This window comes from Gopherus flavomarginatus, chromosome 10 (assembly GCF_025201925.1).
Source record: "Gopherus flavomarginatus isolate rGopFla2 chromosome 10, rGopFla2.mat.asm, whole genome shotgun sequence".
Classification (NCBI taxonomy): domain Eukaryota; kingdom Metazoa; phylum Chordata; order Testudines; family Testudinidae; genus Gopherus; species Gopherus flavomarginatus.
Genome location: NC_066626.1, coordinates 66767972 through 66788534, shown reverse-complemented (window position 1 = coordinate 66788534; position 20563 = coordinate 66767972). Strand labels below are relative to the sequence as shown.

General features: G+C 41.7%; 1 protein-coding gene across 2 annotated transcripts in view; it reads right to left on the bottom strand.

The window, feature by feature from the left end:
- The window catches only part of DPP10 (dipeptidyl peptidase like 10), an 850913-nt gene that overhangs the window by 281331 nt on the left and 549019 nt on the right, over window positions 1-20563 (bottom strand). The window lies entirely within an intron of this gene.

The following is a 20563-nucleotide window of genomic DNA, read 5'->3' as shown; positions in this document are numbered from 1 at the left end:
TTAAAAAGCACGAGGAAGACTTTCATGGTACCACTAGAGGAATAAGTACTGTAAAAAGCGCGGTGGCATCTCCTCAAAGTATTAATTCTAAGGGTTTCATCATGTGTGATTTCTGTGTACCTACAAATCCCATAAAACTTAGTGGAAGTTACATACACAGCATCAACTCCCTCCCCCAAACACACGCACCCACATTCTGCAGACTTCAAAAAATTGAGTGCTTTTCTGAACTAACACACTGGTTCGCTTGCTATTTGTACATCACTTGGAGTGATGAGTGGTTGTGCTGCTGAAAAGTATCTAGGAGTAATAAGGATCACAAACTGAATACGAGTCAAAAAATGTGATGCAGTTGCAAAAAAGGCTAACATCTTTCTGGGTTGTATTAACAGGAGTTTTGTATGTAAGACAGGGGAAGGTACTTGTCACGCTCCACTCAGCATTGGTGAGGCTCAAGTGAAATACTGTGTCCAGTTCTGGGCACCACACTTTAAGAAAGATGCAGACAAATTGGAGATAGTCCAAAGGAGAGCAACGAAATGATAAAAGCTTTAAAAAATCTGACCTATGAGGAAAGATCAAAAAACTGGGCATGTTTAGTCTTGAGTATAGAAGACTGAAAATTGTTAAGGTTGTTATAAAAAAAGAACAGTGATACATTGCTTTCCCTGTCCACTGAAGGCAGGACTAGAAGTAATGGGCTTAATCTGCAGGAAGGAAGATTTAGGTTAGATATTAGGAAAAAATTCCTAACTCTAAGGGTATTTAAGCTCTGGAATAGGCTTCCAAGGGAGGTTGTGGAATCCCCATTGTTAGTATATAGGCCTGTTTGTCACCCTGGGATAGAATTTTGGGTTTGATTTTTTGATACTCTCATATCTTAAACCAATGTGTGAGAACAAAGTCACTCTGTGTGTTGCTTCTGCTTGGCCAGATGGATTTGTTAGTATAATAGGACAAGATAAGGGATAGAGCACTTAAAGTGTTACAGGGTATGGTGGGAGTGTAAAATATGAGCATACACTGAAAAGCTGCCTCGACTCCTATCTCAAGGCAAGGTCAAGCAACCACTCGGGAGGGGTAAGGAGAGACTGGGGGGCGGGGGTGAGTATAAAACACTAAAAGGTCAAAGAAATGCCTGTCCCTGAGCATAGCACAACCTCACTTCTCACCCCTTCCATGGGATACAAAAGAGGTGGGACGAAGACGCTAGACTCACGACCCCCCAAAATGGAACTTGGCCATAAGTTGTGACTAGGGGTGTGCACTGCAGGTATATTTGGGCCTGCTAAGAATGGGGACACAGGCAAGGCTCTGCAGCATCAGAGTTGGGAATGGAACACTGGGAAACAGATTCTGTTGGCATGTAGAGCCATGGATATGCTTGCTTGGAATTAAAGCCAATAAACATTGCATTTCCTGCACTTCAGACTTTTGGACTTCTGCTTTCTGTCTGTGTGACAAGAAACAGGGGAGAGGGTTAAGGGAAAGCCCTCTAACACCCATCACTGGACAAAGACTGTCAGGGATGATCTAGGTTTACTTGGTCCTGCCACAGCACAGGAAGCTGGACTTGATGACTTCCTGAGGTCCTTTCCAGCCCTCCATTTCTGTGATTCTATGATTCAGTGAGGTATTCTGAAATACCCCCCACCAATCCCTGGTGAGTTCAGACTCAATCCCTTGGATTTTAAAACAAGGAAAAATCAATCAGGTTCTTAAAAAGAAAGCTTTTAATTAAAGAAAGAAAAGGTAAAAATTTTCTCTGTAAAATCAGGATGGAAAATGCTTTACAGGGTACTCAGATTCATATAGACTAGAGGGACCCCTCCCCCCACCCGAGTCTTAGATTCAAAGTTACAGCAAACAGAGGTAAAAATCCTTCCAACAAAAAGACACATTTACAAGTTAAGGAAACAAACATAAGACTAATCCGCCTTGCCTGGCTATTACTTACAATTTTGAAACATGAAAGACTGATTCAGAAAGATTGGGAAAGCTTGGGTGTACGTCTGGTCCCTCTTAGCCCCAAGAGCGAACAATGAACACCACAAAAAAAAAAAAAGACTTCCCTCCACCAAGATTTGAAAGTATCTTGTCCCCCTATTGGTCCTCTGGTCAGGGTCAGCCAGGTTCACTGAGCTTCTTAACCCTTTACAGGTAAAAGAGACATTAACCCTTAACTATCTGTTTACAACACCCATTTATATTCATTACCATTGTGTTCCCCTTTCTTCCACTGGTTATATTTATATATATTTTATTTTTATAATTGACTCATAGACTCATAGGTCAGAAGGGACCAATATGGTCATCTAGTCTGACCTCCTGCACAAGGCAGGCCACAGAACCCCACCCATCCAATTTTATAACAACCCCTAACCCAGGACCGAGTTATTGAAATCCTCAAAATTGGTTTGAAGACCTCAAGCTGCCTTCACTTCCCATTCAAACCAGGTCAATTTTGTAACTGGTATTTCCTTCTTTCTTGCTTGTGGGACTGTAGTTTTTTTGGGCATTTGCTAAAGTATTTTTAAACAATTCCAAATCATCATTCAGAAATTTCTGTTTAAATTCTTCACCACCAGATGATTTGGCTCATAATTGTTTTCATCTTTGTGAAGTTGGTCCTTTTAAACCTTCAAGCAGATCTACTGGACTTAATTCTTTTCACACATTACAAATGTTATCAAGTCATAATCACCTGAACCCAAGCTAAAATTAATTTTTTTTTAGATTTAATACAGAATTCACTTATGTTGGATTCAATCCTTTTTGTGTTAGGAAGTTGTCATTTATAATATTTAGAAATTCCGAGGATGTTTTAGCACTGGAAGCATGAAACCTCCAGCATATGTCTTCAAACTGAAGTCCCCCATGATCATGCATGTTTGTCTGTTTCCAACAATTACAGAGAGATGCTCAATATGGAGCTGGTCATCCTGTTCCCTGTGTGATTTGGTGGTCTGTAGCAGAAACCAACGAATACACAGTCTTGCGCTTTATCTGTTGGGACATTGATCCATAAGCATTCACAATCATTTTCTGAGTTGTCAGTGATCTGGAAACAGCTAACCCCATTTTTGACATAAAGTGTCATTCGTCTTCCCTTTTTGCCCACTTGATCCATCTCAAATAGGCTATAACCATAGATCTTTAACATTCCAATCACATGAATCATCCCACCAGGTTTCAGTAATATCAACTAGATTGAATTTATGCTCATAAATGAGCAATTCTAATTCCTTTTGTTAGTTACCTGGCCCCTGGCATTGGTATATAGGTAAAGAATTTATTCTCTTCATGCCTTTTGATTTCTTGATTAATTTTGCTCTCATCATCTTGATTTTATACTAAATTAATGCTCATTTCTTCCCTCTTTTTACCTTATACATGCCCTACAAGAAAAGAGATGAAGCTTCCTGCTGTGTGTTGACTCTCAGATCCCATACACAAGGTTCTTGACTATCAGGTTGTCTTTCCAGCAGATTTTATAACCAAACACACAATATTTATTTTTAATTTACAATTTATAAATCATCAGTGTGAGCAAATTTTTGACTTCAAAACAACACAATGAAATTTTGGCTTGACTTAGCAACCTATGTTCCCAATGCTGGAAGTGCGTCGTGACCTATATTTGCAGAGCAGGCTGCTATTACAGAACACACAGTTTAAAATTTTCCCTTTAAAATACAAGTCAAATAAGATTTTGACTTAGCTCATCAACACACACAGTTTCAAAGTATTTATAAAAAAAAAAGAAGATTCATTTTTCCTATTGTGGGTCACCAAAAAAACCCAGAAAATAATAAAAAATAAAGGATTAAGGTCAAGTGACCTCAGCACAGAAGGCCAATGTTTCAATTCAGGCCAAAACTCAATTTTTCTTCCCAGTTCTATGTTTTATTTTAACAAAGTGCCCAGACTTTAATTATCTCACTAGAGAGGATATTACAGTCTCAATAATGGATGGAAATCAATCTATATTTATTTATTTGGCAAAGACACATTGTTGTTATAATGACTAATGATTGGCAAATATTTCCCACAAATTGCACAAAAACTTTGTCAAATAGGAAAACCACACATATCCGTTGCCTTTTGTTCATTTCCACTACACTGCCTTGTACAGTCTGTATATGGGCCACATTCAACTTTTGCAATAGTAAATTAAAAATGCAATTAAAGTCAGACATTCAAAAAATGTAATCAACTACATTTTTATCAGTTCCTTATTAAGTTCTTGTTACAGTGCATGCATTCCCAACTTTCTGCTGAATTGTGGTTTTCAGCCACAGCCCTAAGTAAGGGGGAATGGCCAAGCTGCACCATCCCTGAAAGAACTCCTAGGAGCATTGTGTCTTAAGCACTGTGCACTAGCCAGCAATCTGATCACGCAAGGAGCAGAACACACATTACGCCTCTCAAAGGGGGCAGCAGCAAACACACTTCTGCTCTTCACACAGACAGGATACCAGCACAGAATTTCACACAGCTAAGGAAACCAACACCTTACAGAGAAACCTAAATAGATCAGGGACATAGGTGGATGAATGGTAAATGGTATTCAGGCACTTGAGCAGAAAAAATAACAAAAAAAGAATACACACTTAATAGATTAGAACAAAAAATGAAGAAAAAACTAGCAGGATTCATAAAAGGACTGAATATTTACAGAAATCACAAGCAATACCAAGAATTTACAATGATAACAAGAACATCCAGAGTTACAATCACAAGGACTAAAAAAAAATCCATTGGTTTGGGGTTGAGAAGAAACTTTCCGTGTCAGGGAAAGGAAGTTAGGGAAGCCTGAAAGGGCTGCTGCGTGCAGCAGCATCCATAGTTGAGCACTCTACCTGCCAGTCTGTGGGGCAGACTAATAGCTGATGAACAGAGATAAGCACTCAGCTCACCCACTAAAATGCATAGGCAGTGCCAAGCAATGCAGTAGGGGAACCCTAGTTCCTTCCACTGGCTGCACATACAGTAATTGGAAGAAAGATTCCACCTGGGAAGAGGCAGACAGGACACTCAGAAAGATATCCCTGTTGTGGAGACCAAAGCGGAATGGTGGGGAATAGAGATCAAAGGTGGGAGATGGAGTGAAAAGGGACACAGGAGACAACTAATACAAACACAAGTGACAGGACAAGGGGAAGCCTACAGAGCAGTGGGGCGGGAAGGAAGGAGTGGAGAAGGATACACTACTGGTGGGGATAGAGGCAGAAACAGATACTGGGGAGGACAGAATAATTGGAGATGACAGATAGATGGTGGGACGCAGATAGGGGCATCACTTCAGACAAATTCTGGGATGAGGGTGTCAACGTTTCATTAGCATAGAGAACATTTTATGTGATTAAATTATATCCTATAAAGTGTGTGTGGGTGAGAAGACATAATGGAGCATATAGACCCAGGAGAAGTCTGCATGAGGAGGAAACAAGGTCAGGGGGGCAACTGTCCCATAGCAAATGATGCCCCTGGACACAGGCAGATATAGAGGACACAGGGACTGGAGGAAAACAGGCAGACAGGTGGGAGGATGTGAGCAGACAGACTGGCACTGGCTCTGGCGTGGAAATCAAATGAGGCACTGCACTATATATACACACATGTGCAAGAAAATGCACACAAACCTACATACCCTAAGTGTGTGGGTAAGTCTACACTTGAATTTTAAGTTGTAGTTTAACATGCTTTAATTAGCAGCATGTGGTAACTAACACTACTCCAAATTCTCCTGGAGACCAGACACCAATGTCTGTTGCTAATCATGTTAACATGATTCGGAACAAATGTGTGTGAACTGGAACAAACATTGTGTAGGGACTGCAGTAGAATATAGAATCATGTTAATTAACACATTTAACGCAAGTAATAATTCAAGTATGGACAAGTTTGATGCACAGACATACCCACTTTTATTACAGATATTTGGGTCTTGGTAGTACTGGGAGGGTGGGTTCAAGAAGAGGAGAATGGCACTTATTTATGGAGCCAGCTCTTCATCCTCTGAAGCTTTTGTGTGAAAAGTACTCCACTCACTATCCAGTTCTCCCAACCTGATACAGATTTGCCCATAAATTAAATAGTGCTTTCCCAAGGAGTATGGAGAACAGTAATAATGCCGCGTATCCAGCTAAACAGTTTATATTAAAGGCTGTTTTCTAAGCCAAAAACGTAATTCCAAAAAAATGAAAATCCCCATTTTTCAGGGATATTGCTATGGTAACCAGAAACCTAGCCTTAGTATGTTCACTGCGCTCAAGAGAACCTTGCGTCAACCAATACAGAGAAGTGAGATTTATTGAGGTGTCTAGTCCACTCTCCTATAGGTTCATGTTTAGAGTGACGGTACTTAACCCTTGGATGTTATACTGATGTACACAAAGATGTTTTTGGAGAGCATAAGCCATTTTACTATCTATGTCATCCTATTTTAGATACAATGCATCATATGATTGATACTTACAAAATATTCCCCCAGGCAGCAGTGTAAGTGTATTGATCAATTTGTTAATTCTTAATGCTTCGGGTTGTAGAATAAATCTAAAATCAATAAGAACATTAATTTTAAAAGGGACTGGGATGGAAAAATACTTGAGAATTTATCGTATTTTGACTGTACTACTGAAATGTAGTTTGATCTTCTACGAGGTGGATAGGATGACTTTATTTTTCTTAACTTATTTTCCATTCTATGGGCCTTGCCCCATTCCTCATTAACTGCTGGATCAGCCCCTGTATAAGTGAACGCAAATGGAAATAAATTGTCGTGGTAGACAGGGATTCATCGGAAAGTAAATGTTAAAGTAGCCCATGCAAGAACTGTTCAAGAGGGAAATGGTTTAAAGAAGAAAGCCAGAGAGAAGATTTGCAACCAGAAGCAGAAACGATAAAGGGAAGAAGGGAGGCATGTATAGTGTAAAAGAAGAATCAACATCCTTTGTGTGATCTATTTCTTCCTTTATACATCAAAGGTCACCCCATTGCAATCTTTTGTTTGTGAAGAAAGACTATCAGGAAAGGCACAGCTTTTTCAAAATATGTGCTCTAAGAGCCATTTGCAAAATACAATGGTGAGACAAGTTAATGGCCCTGAATACATAGCACTATTTAATGCTTGTTAATGTTCATTAATACTGGCACAACTATCGATGTAGCAGTGGGGCTTAACATAGCTGGTCTCAGCAGAAATTACCAAAGATCCACATTTAAGCATGCAAGTCATGTGGCTTCTTATAGCCAGGCAGTTTTATGGAAGGGGAAACAAACCGTTGTGCATGCAGCAAAACCTAAAGAGTTGGGGTCAACTCCACTAGCCAGTGTGCTATCTTCTGCTCCAGGGACCCACATCACTCTCAGGACTGCGGCATTCTCTTCATGACACAGCCCTCTGGCTGTGTGGCACTCTGTGCTCCCCCTTCCAGGGGAATGTACCACAGTCCAATGGTCCAGCCACTTCCCTCAGTGCAGCCCATTGTCTGGCCACTTCCTCAGTGGCGAGGGGCAGGGGGACGGGGCCCACCCACTACTCCAGGTCTCGGCCCAGTGACCTTGTAGTTGGCCGCCACTTACTGCATCCCCTCGGACTCCTCAGTAGATTTCCCAGGAATACTTCCCTACAGCCCCAGCACCCTCTTTGCCCTTGCCTCAGGGCCTCAACCTGCAGATCCCTGCAGCCTGCCAGGATCTGCCTTTAGTTCTCCAGGTCTCCACCTGCAACACTGCTCTGTCCAGGGTGCTTGCTGCCTTCAGCCTGCAAGGCAGTCAGTTCTCCTCCCTTCTCAAGCTCCAGGGAAGGGCTCTCCATAACTCCTGGCCAGGACACTATTTTAGATACATCTAAATTTTAGACGACTTAGCTCCTATTTGTGCCCAATGGCCACACTCTAAACTAGCCACTTTAACTTTCATTTCGTTCAGGCAAGCCGAAGACATTTCTCTCTTAACAGCATATGTTAAAAATTACATGTTCAAAGCATACAAATGTACTTTGTGCCAAGTGCATGCCCAATTGTCCATTAAGCAATTCCAGCTCAGATCCACCTTTTTTGGAAACTTAGAAGTATTTGTTCTTTTCAGTGTTCAGCAGGAGAGTGATTTCTTGCATGCTGACCTGTCTCCACTGGAAAGCAGCCCTACATGTGTAATTTCAACAGACCCCAGCTGTTAGTGGGCAGGATCAAATGGGAGATCTCCGGAGCTTAGTGCCGGAACCTCTACAGCATGAGCTAAAAGCCAACTGCCTGTTAGCTAAGACTGTAGAGCAGACTTGTTTTCTCTCTCTCTCTCTCTAAGTGGTCTCGGTGCCACTAGATGGGACAGAACACCACACCCAGAAGGTGTGAGAGTTACATATGCTCATGGTCAGATAGATAAAACTTATACCTGCCTCAAATGTACTGGAAGAATCTTTGCTGCAAAAACTGCCAATTGGCTCAGTCATTGCTCCAGTTTCCCAGGATTTACAGGACTATGAGAAAATGTAGTGTGCGTCACTCACAGTGTGGAATCTCTGAGCATGCCATGCTTTTCATACTGATTTCATTTTAGTGCTCACAATTCTGAGGCAAACATAAGAATGATCCTACAGCTCTTCGTGCACAATGCCTAACTCATCTTTTATGAGGAGTTTCCTGGTGAAAAAAAGCCTGCCTTGCATCACCTGCAGAGAAAAATCGCTGCATGTTTGATCATCTCTCTAAATAGCAAAGCTCTCAATGCAATGCTACTGGAGGGTGATGGGCACATTTAGGGTATGTCAACACTACAGCTGGAAGCGTGTTTTCCATCATGTGTAGACAGACATGCTAGTTCTGCTTGAGCGTAGGTTAGCATGGGCAGCGGCTCAGGCTAGCCATCTTACTACATACCCAAGAAGGCCAGGCAGACTTGGACTCAGGCAACTAGCCCAAGCTGCCACCTGTGTAACCCCAGTCTACACTACGCTGAGCTGGCACGGCACGTCTATCTATGTGTAATGGCTGCGGTGTAATAGCCGAATGGGAAGCCAATATATCATCTTCTGTTGAAGATGCTATATAGGTATCAAGAAGCACTGATGAAGCAGTTTCAGTTAACGCATTCCTTTGCATGCTGATTAAACAGACACAAATCTATGAAAAAACAGTGAATAATTTGTTCACCTGTGCTGGAACAGAATTTTAGTCACAAACAAAAGGGATCTTGGTGTAAAACACAATAAGGATTCCATGAGTACAACCTAAATACAGTTTAAAGACAGTGGGTCACATTCACCCTAGGATAACTCCAATCATTTCAATGGTGTTTCACCAAGGAAGAATAGGACCTATTCTTGTCTCTCATGGGATAAGACCTAGAAAACCACAGGAAAGTCCTTATGCCAGAAATTGTTAGTACAGGTTAGCAGGAAAAGGAGAGCTTTTCTCTAATGGAGTAAACAGAGGAAAGATCAAAAAAGAAGACTTAAAAATATATGATCAGTACAGGAGATTGAGGTCAAAGAGTGAGTTGGGCAAAATTAGGCACCTGCTCCCTTGATTTCACCCAAGCACAGGGAAAACATTTCTGACCTAGGAGGATGGAATGAGCTAATAACTATCATCATCTCTGCACAAATGAATTATACAACATAGCAAAGGAAGGTCTGGAAAGTCTTTGCCTTGGAAATATTTGTGTGTAAAATGGTTTGTCTTGGGAATGATTTCCAAACAGGCTCTGCCTGCCAATACTTGAGGCATACAAGGGATTTTATACTGGGAAAGCAGAGTAATAAACCTTATTCTAAAAAGAAAGCTTTAGTACAAAAAAGGGTTATGGAGATTGAGTCTCTCCAGAAACCTTTTATCAAATTTGTGCATTTTAATTCTGCTCAGTTAGAGGACGAAGAGAGCAGCCAACCAGGCTGGGGGGACAAATCTATCTATCACCAAGGAATCTAAGCACTGATATCCTATCTTAATCCTGCCCTCTCCCCTGCATATGTGTCAGGGGCCAGACTGAGATGAACAGTTGTGGTTCTAGTGTGCCAGGGAGCTAAGCAGGATTCAGAAGGCCCACACAAGCATTCCTCATCCTTTCCATGGAGTACAGATGTGTGGGGATTGCATGTGCACAGCTGGGATAGGATGGAGGGGCAAAAGATTACCAGGTAAATGCACCCCCAAATCCCTCCCCCCAAGATGGGGCACAGTAGCTGCCAGACATGCACTATGGCTATTCTGTGGTATGGGAGGGAAGTAGGGAAGGGAGTAAGGAAGGGAAAGATTTCTTCCCTACCCTAGCCCGAATTCAGCAAACCATTTCAGCATGTTTCAGTTTGAGCACATGCCTCCCTGATCAGCAAAGCACTTATCCTTAAGTATGTACATGCTTAAAAGAATTTCTGAATCAGAGCCTTAGTCTCCACACAAGATGCCAGGGCACAGCCTGCATACCCCAGCTGCCTAAGATTAGCATTCTGATCAAAGTGCCTTTTCCTACATTTTGTTCTGAAATAAGAAAAATAACAATTATAATGGCACTATTCTCAGTATAATCTGGAGAATGACACTGAGGTGCCAGTGCTTCCTGTTGCATATAGGAAGGGAAAGTCAGTTTTGTTACTCAGACTGCACAAATGTGAGCTAACTCCCATTTTTGCAGAAAGAAGGAAAGCAAAGCCATGAAACGGAGTCATCAGAAGGCATGGCCACACTCTGCTATAAGAGGGACAAGTATTATAGTAATATGGAAAGATCAGTGTTGCTCTTATCACTGATGTGAATAGTTTACATATATAGGGTAACAGTTACTGCCATCATCTAGTATTTGTATGATGGTCACACATAGGCTTTCTATTCACGGATGCCATTGCACTAATTACTCCACAGACACAAAACAGAAACATAGCCCCAAAGAACTTACAATCTCAGTATAAGTCAGGAGACAACATGGTAGATGCAGACAGATGCGGGAGATCTGTCAATATAACAATTTATTTAGCAATATATAATAGTTCGTACAGAGAAAGTTCTGTTTTATGGCTTTAATGGCCTACCTTATTTTAGGTTTAATTAATTCATACAATTCAAACGACAGTGCATCACTGTATTCTATGTACATTTACTTAAACAAAAGTTAAGCAGGCTATTTCTTTGCCATTTCAATTCAATATTTCCTTCAGTGGTGATGTGCTGTCAGATTTAAGTACTTTGTATCAGTCACTGGAAACATTTTAAAATTTTCACTTTTTATTAAAAAACTGAAAATCAATAATGCTAAGGGAAGACACACTTTAGTTTAGCATCTTCAAAGCTATGCCAGACAACTTGTGTTCTTCTTGGAACCACATGCTCTTTCAGATAACATTGACTGTTCTGATGGCCAGGCTCGCTATCACCATGGCTTTAAATACAGCATAGGACATAGGATTTACAATTAAAAATATCTGTTTAATAAAGTACTATGAGATAGATTTATTCTACAAACAATCTTTCCCATTACTAAAACAATGAATTTTTTGTTCTGTTCTGAACTATTGTACATGAATTCTAGGGGGAAATCATGGTGTATTTCGTCAAGTACTTTACAGGATCTATACAGTGAGCTATGAGCACATTACTCACTTCCAGGAATTCTACCGATGTATCTTGAACATTTACTAACCAACATGTATGGAACAGAAGCAGAAAAATATACATAGGTGTTTCGTTATTGCTATTGTTATTGCATCATGACTAAGAAGCAACTGTGCTGTGTAAGCTGACAGTGGATAGGTTTTAATGGCCTCGTTGCAAATTTCTGCCAAACTGGTTCATAAACCTCAGTTGAAAAGAAAGAAATCCAAATCATGTTTTCTCAGTCCTAATGTTAAAGTAAACTGAAAAGCTTTTCGAATAAATGCAAACACCTGTGTAAGATAAAAGATACAATACATTTAAGATACAACACGTTAGTTTCTATTTGTTCTCCTCATCTGTCAAGACAGTAGTTCAGAGTTTTGTATTTTTTTGGCAGAGCTAATCATCTCATGTCAAGCAGGACAGAGAGCAGCATTCCTCATGCTGCTTTAGATATCTGCATTGTTTTTAATTCTTTCACTGGAAACACAGGGTCCTGACACTAAGCAGAAGAGGAAATAAAACTAAAATTAATTTGTTAAACACAAATCAATACTTTTTCAAAAGCCTATTTAAATATTCTGCTGTTGATTTAAGGCTAGATCCTGTAAATGAGGTCTGCAAGTACCAACAAAAGGAGGTAATTTCTGATAGTAGAGGGTTCTTTGATTTAGCAAAGGCAAAGCACTGTTAAATGGCTGCAAGTTGAACCAAGATCTGTTCAGACTAGAAATTAGATGGATATTTTAAAGTGAGTGGAATTAGCCATTAGAACAATTTACCTAGAGAATATCTCAGCTAACGTTATGGCCTTCAGGCAGGAATCTCTTGTCAAAATTCTATGGCTTGTGTTATGCAGGAGGTCAAATTAGATGATCATAATGGTTCCTTCTGGCCTTAAAATATATTCAGTGGAAAAAGATTACTCTAACACAGAGATAAGGTTGCTTAGTGATGTGTTGTCTCTCTGCAGAAGCAAAACTCAAACTTCTGAAAACCAGCAAATGCAAAGTTAGGTTGCCCATGCAACCTTATCTCTGCCCTATTTCAGCAATATATCCCACATACCTTTACTCTGCCAACCCCACAGTTGCTGAAGAGTACCAGTTCTTCACCTCCTTTTGCAATCAATTCACTTTCCCGCACAAGAAAAAAAAAAAAAGTTGCCATGCCACTTTCCTTTTTGTTCCCCTGGAATTGGCAATAGCCAATAGGAATAATTTGCACAAAGTCCAAGTGCAGTGACTGTGTTAGGTGTACCTACACTAAATGATGAAGGCAGTAGTTAGGCTTCTTGGTAAAAGTGTGCTTGTGTTATGAGGACATGTATAGATTACTTTAAGATGGGTGAAAGAGCTAAGATTACGATACAGTAAAATTTATCTTTTGCACACTGCAATGTGTGTGAGCAAAGGGAAGAGCTGCATGTGTATCTTTAGGATCCAGTATGAATCATTTCAATGCAGAATTGTGTGCATCACGCAATTAGCAGGGCACAGGGACTTGATTACAAATGGTACTGTCAGTACGAGTTGGGATATGAGAGCAGCTTAAGCATTTATTATCCATGTGCACTCTAGGTAAAGTGAGTGTGGCCAATATAGGGGCGGTTCCAGGCACTAGCTCACCAAGCACATGCCTGGGGTGACAAGCCACGGGGGGCGGCCTGCCAGTCGCCGTGAGGGCGGCAGTCAGGCTGCGTTTGGCGGCATGCCTGTGGGAGGTCTGCTGGTAACGCAGATTCAGTGGCATGCCTGCGGGAGGTCCGTCGGTCCCGTGGTTTTGGCAGCAATTTGGTAGCGGTATGCCAAAGGCACGGGACCGGCAGACCTCCCACAGGCATGCTGCCGAAAGCCGCCTGACTGCCGTACTTGGGGCAGCAAAATATATAGAGCCGCCCCTGGCTCAATATCCAGTGTAGCTGTACTGAATGATGGAATCAGTAGTTAGCTCTGCACTGTTGAGGTGTGCTGTGGATTACTTTGTGTGTAACAGAGTTGTGATAAGAGATCTATGTTTTGCAGCCTCTGATGTGTGTGATGAAAGGGAAGAAGTGCATGAGTACCTTCAGGATACAGTATGCATCATTTCTCTGATTGTGGGGGTTGTGTCAGTAGCAGGACATAGGGCTTTTATGACGAAGGTTATTATCAGCAGGTTGAAGAAGAGAGAATTCTAACGCTTTAAATGATGGTTAAGTGAAAGTGAGATGGAACTCTGTGAGTAATTGTAAGGGTGTTGTAAAAGACTGTGAAGTGGTTCTTAAAATGTACACATGTACTATTCTTTTAGGGAAGATTGTGGATCAGGTTTGGATACAAATTTTGTATCCGCACAGGGCTCTCAAAACTATTACAGCTGCTGGACACAAATCTCTGATTTGGTCCAAATCTTCTCTTATACATTGTATGAGGTGTGTATCAGGAAAAAGACTCAGATAATTTCTGCCCAAGTGAATCACCACAGTGTCCAGTAGATCACAGTCTCTTAAGTTACAGTTAGATGAGAGACAGTGGCAAAACATGATGACAATGTAGGCCACCTATCTCCATCCAAATCAGCCTGTTGTCACCAGTCCCATGCCATGGTGTACTCCTTGCTGTCCTGCAAAACTTCTGTAACTTCATTATCCAGGAATCACCCAGAATCCACCCTGGCAATCCTGGCAGTGCACACATTACTTTTCCCTCAGTGGACAAGGTGCCTCTGCAGTCAGTTCCAAGCCTCCATGCTACATGTCTTTGGAAACACCACATTAATATGCCCTGAGATCAGGAAGTGCCCACCCACCCCCTGGCTAGTAAAATACAGGTTTTCTCAAACAACCAATCCAAATCTTTCCTACCACCTGCCTTCATTTCCCAGCAAAATCCTGCTCCCTGATCCTCTATGCCTCCCACACATACAGAGACAAAATCCTCTACCGTGGGTTCCTTTTTGACCAGCTGCTCACCATTCCACTGTGTTCACCATAAACCTCCCCACAAAATAAAAACACTTTATATTATAATAGTAGAAATCAACATGAGTTATTCATTTTTTATTATACAGGTGCACAAAGGTTTGAACTAGAAGTGTCCATGGAGAGGTTTTCACCAGGGGCAATGGCATCTGCACATTTGCTCAAACTACCCAAGCAGCATAAAGTGACTGCACAGAAATCCTCTCTTGGTTTATTATTTACTGGTGCATGCACACTGAAATCCATCCAGACTGCACATCCATACAAGCAAAAAAGTGAACATGTTCTTAAATACCATTTACAATTTAGGTCCCTGAAAAATCAGTAGGTGTCATGCACTACATTGGATAAAAATTGACAAGTATCTGAGACCATTTTGGTTCACATCACAGCAATAGTTTGATCCCTAGCTCTGCACCACAAAGAAACCAACCAAAGGAAAAAAGAGAATTAGAAATTTTTTGAAAAACAGGTATTTTGTTTAGGACTCAACTCTGGAAGCCCTGGCTTAAACAACCCCAAATTTGGTTCACCAATACTACTCTGAATTCCCACAAGCAGAGGTGAAAGTAAGTCAGTACGCCCCGGTACGGTGTACCGGCAAGAGCCGGTGTGCCGTACTGGGGCGGATCGGCTTCCCCTGGTGGCAACTTAAAGGGCCTGGGGCTCCCAAAATTGGCTGAAGCCCTGGGCCCTTTAAATTGCCACCAGAGCCCAGCTGGGGAAGCGGCAGCGGGGCTCGGGTGGCTATTTAAAGGGCCTGGGGCGCCTGCCACAGCTATAGCCCTGGGCCCTTTAAATCGTCACCGGAGCCCTAGGGTAGTGGTGGCGGGGCTATGGTGGCTACCCCCCCAGCTCTTTAAATCGTCCCTGGAGCCTGCCGGAGCCCTGGGGTAGCAGTGGCGGGGCTCAGGCAGTGATTTCAAGGGCAAGGAGCTCGGCTGCTGCTACCACACCAGGCCCTCTAAAGCTCCGCCAGAAGCCGGGACCTCTGCATCTGGTAGCTCTAGGGGTGATTTAAAGGGCCCGGGGCTCCCACCTGCTGCTACCACAGCTCCAGGCCCAAGTCCTTTAAATCCTGATTTAAAGTGTCCGGGGATTTAAAGGCCCCACCTCTTCCGATAGAGGCCACGTCTCTTCCAGTTGAGGCCCACCCCCTCCTAAGGATTCTGGAGTACCGGTAAGTCCCTTAAGTTACTTTCACCCCTGCCCACAAGGCATAGCACATTTCAAGAAAAGCCATGCAAGTATATGGATTTTATACCATTTAGGGTATGGATAATGGGCTGTACAAACCTATAGTGAGCAGAAGCAGAAGGGGGAGGGAAGCCACTCCTGCCTACAGGCAAGCAGACACATCCCCCGGCAGCTGCCAGAACTGCCAATCATGGAGGCAAGCACCCACAGCTGGAACAAGGAGGGGGAAACAAGGTCTTCTATAAAAGGAGAGAGCTCAGAGAAGGAAGGGGACAGCCCAAGACAGCGAAGGGGCAACACCCCTGCATCCAGCTGCCTCCAGGAAAACAGCCAAAAAGACTGAAGGAGACTGCTAGGCCTTATTAGGGGCCTGGGGCCAAGAACTGTCCTGACTAGGGACTAACTAAAGAAAGCCAGTTGGGACAGCAGGGCCCGCTCAAAAGACCACATCAAGGACTAGTGACAGTATGTCTACACTTAAAGTGCTACAGCGGCAGAGCTGCATCATTATAGCGCTTCAGTATAGACAGCACCTATGCCAACAGGAGGGTTTCTCCCATTGGCACAGGTAATCCACTTCCCTCACAGACAGCAGCTAGCTCAGCAGGGGTTAGTTCAGCGTAAGGTAGTGGATCTTTCACACCCCTGACAGATGTAGCTATGCCAATATAAGTTCCCGGTATAGACCAGCCCCTGGAAGTGTCATCCTTTAAACAGGAAGGATAGAGGAAGGATGAAGGGAAAGGCTCTTCTACATAACCATCTGCAGCATAGGAAGCTCTGAAAGGTGTGAAGTGGCCCACTCATCTCGATGGGATGTCCTCAGCCAAAGGAAAACATCCCATGGAGACAAATATAACCTTAAACAAATGGTGCGAGACATGTTAATCACTCCATTCATCTCTGAGCCCTCGTCCAGACTAACCCGCGGCATCGGCGGGTTAAAATCGATTGCTTGGGGATCGATATATCGCGTCTAGTCTGGACGCGGTGTATCGATCCCCGAGCGCGCTTACATCGATTCCGGAACTCCATCAATCCGAACGGAGTTCCGGAATCGACACGGAGAGCCGCGGACATCGATGCCGCGCCGTCCAGACTGGTGAGTACCTCGATTTTAGAAATTCGACTTCAGCTACATTATTCCCGTAGCTGAAGTTGTGTATCTAAAATCGATTTTAATTCCTAGTCTGGACGTGGCCTGAGCAGTTCTACACTAGAAAATTAGGTCAACTCAGTTACATTGCTCAGCAATGTGAAAAATCCACAGCCCTGAGTGATGTGGTTAAGAATTGTTCTGCTATTGCCTTTCAGGGAGGTGGATTACCTCTGCTGATAGGAGAACCTCTCCCCTTGGCATAGGTAGCATCTACAGTGAAACACTACAGCAGAGAAGCTGCAGCACTGCTGAGGTAGCATTTTAAGTGCAGACAAGCCCAAAGCGTATGTTCCCATTTCACTCCTGAGGGGGATAAGAAGTGGGGGTACTAATCCCTGTAGATGGGCAAAGGCCTTCCAGATCCTGGCACACACAGGAGGCAGTGAGCGTGGCTAAGGCACTCCAGAGGAACAAGGCCTCATATCCCAGCTCCTATGCTGCAGAGAAACCATTCGGATTTTAGAGCACTTCAGAAAGAGTTGTGCTTTAAAGCATACAAAATGGTGGGAACGGAAATCCTCCAGCTATTTTTTCCCCCAGTACTGGCGCATGTGCACCATAAAAAAGTACATTTTCTTAAATATCGTAGTCAATTTGGTTCCCCCAAAGATTTAGTGGATGCCATGCACTACCTTAGGTAAAACTCAACAGACAGAGATGATTTTGACCTGCATCACATCAATAGTTTGGTCTCAAGCTCTGCACAAAAATCCCACCTAGAAAATTTTTGAAAGATGGACATTTTTCTCCAGGGCGTATATCTCCATGACCTCCTAGCTCAAATGACACCAAATCTGGGACCCTATTCCAATCCTAGACCTTTCTGAGGCATACCAGATTTGAAAGGAATTGTGCATGTTCATTTCAGAGGACTTAGAAATGTCAACCATTAAACAGAAGTTGTGATGTAATCTTAACTACCATACCACTATAATGATTTTATGATAAATGGATCCAGGCACAAGATCTAGCCCTTAAATTATTCGACATGATAGTGTATACAATAGTTTTTCCTCAATAGGTCCTCAGGACCTCTTGCTCCGCACCCCTCACCTCTAACACAGACTTATCCCACCCACCTTGCTCTTCAATATCTAGGAGATGACAAAAGCCTCACTGCAACACTACACTGATGACACCCAGCTGTATATGTCATTTACCATGTACATCCAACCATCACTTGGTTGTTAAAATGCAAAGAGGAGATCAGCACTTGGATTAAGAACAGGTGTTTAAAAAAAAAACAGAAGGAGGAAAAGGAGTGGCTAATTAGGTCTCTCTCTTGTTTTGAATATGAACTATATTAATTTTAGTTATTAAAACAAAATATAGAAAAATCAGAGCTTATCTGAAGAATTATTGGTGCTTCCGATATATGCTAACAACAAATAATCAATTAAACCTAGAAACTATCCCCACATTTCTTAGCCAACAGCCCCTAGGAACCTACTTAATAAGTAAATCCAACCCCTCTTCTTTCATGTGATCAAACTCAGACTCTTCTTCCTCATGAAAGAGACTGCAGATATTAATTTAGGGATGTTAGAAAAACCTTGAAAAACCATTTTTTTTTTGGCTGAGGAATCACTGTGTTACTGTACAAATTTCTGGGATTTAAACAAACCTATTGCTAATAAAACTTAGGTCTTTTCTTTCTTAAAAAGTGCCTAATACTACTTACAGTAGATGGAAAAGTTTATAAAATTGCAAGATATCATTAGAGAAAAGATGATTAGAAATGATACCTGCATTTTGTGATAATACTAAAGACTAGCTTTCATTAAGTGTGCTTCTTTAAGATGGATCCCATCATCAAAGCAACAGTTCTACCCAAAGAAGCAAGCATGCTAAGCAAGCATTTATCATTTTCATCTTTCCTTCAGCAAAACTTCACTGCAGTCTAGGGCAGATATTCTTGAGTATGGACAACAGGATTGAGCCCAAAATTACAATACACAAGCATGCATTGTATATAAACATATTTAATAGAACTCAAAACCAATCATGCTACTTTATTAAGTTAGGTTACCCTTTGTCTTACTAAGTCTTAATAAATGTGTACAATGTAGCTCTGATATATGAAATATTCATTTTTTTCTAAAATAATTAGGCAAGTAATATTAAATATCTGTTCAGTAGTAAGGGAATAGTACTAACAATAAAACTTGCACCAAAGTTCACTCCCAAAAAATAACTAACTATCTTAAGTAATCATTTTAAAGGCCAGTGCTGTTACCAATGCAATTTTTTTTAAGAGGAGGACAAAGTCCACATGCAAAATCAACTGTGTATTTACATGCATGTGCAATTACTTGTACAAGCAGAAGTAGAGAATATTCTGTCTCCGTTAAGCCACTAATTTTTGCTAGCATCTTGAGCAGTTTTTGAATATAGGCTTCACTGTCTCTGTTATGTTATTTGTGACTGCTGCAGTATTTGTATCCTTGAGTATTCTCCATATCTCTAGCTCAATGCAATATAATTTTCACTCAAAAATATTTTTTATTAATTAGCTGCACTCGTGTGCAGGCTGCTCACACCATGTGTTTGCCGTGAATGAGAGAGTTATTCAGTTTCATGCACAGGAGAAGGGCTTAATCAATATTCTATAGAAAAGATTCATTTCATCATAGAGTATGGTAATTGGAATTGGGACAAACATAGCAAAGCAGGGTGGAGGGTGAGACAAAGAAAGGCTCCTCCTTCTTTCTTGCGCACCTATTCAGGGAACAGATGCACTGGGAATCCTGGCGTTCCCATGAACACAGTTGTTCCAGGATAGTGCTACTCGGTAGGCCAACCTCCCCATAAATGGAAGGGCAGGACTAGGACCAAAGATGGAGAGTGACTGCCCGCTTCACTTCATGAAAGAGCTCACCCTCCCCATCTATTCCCTTGCCTGAAGCAAAACACGCTTAGGAATTTCCACTTGTGAGATGCAACTCCACTTCAGCCTCCAGAGAAGGCTGTCAAGGTTAATTCTACAGTGTCCTTTTACTGGGCAATCAGTGTTTCTAATTCTTACTGATTTCCTCATGGAAGCTAGCTTTGGTATCTTTAAATATCTGTCTTTTCAATGTGAAGGATAAACCATTTTGATTACACTTAACTTATAAACTCTGCAACACATAACAAGACTTCCTATTTTCATAACTCTTCTTCAGATACTTTATTTTGCACAAAGCCTGTTATTCCTCTGATTATAACACCCTGAATGCTACACAATTATGATGACTCAAAGACGGAGAAAGACACAATGTTATTTGAAAATTTCTTGCTAACAGAAAGAATGTAAAACATTCTATCTGGTCAAGAAAAAATCATAATAAAGATTTCAATGAGATGACAAAGGCTTTTTCAGGTGATATGAGTCTTAACACTATATTATTTTTAGAACATTATGCACAATTCTAAAGCATCTAAACAAACAGAACCTGAAATACAATACATAGACATCAGGGAATAACTAGAGCTGTACGAATATGCTGAAGTTCAAACTGAAATGTGTTTCCATATGTTATGCATCAGAACCATTTGCACACCCTGAAGTTCAGATCTGAATAAACTTGTTCTTTCAATGGCTTGATTTTGTTGTGAATCCACAGACAAGGTTCAGTTTCAAAAGAGTTCCTGCATATTCATAAAAGTTCT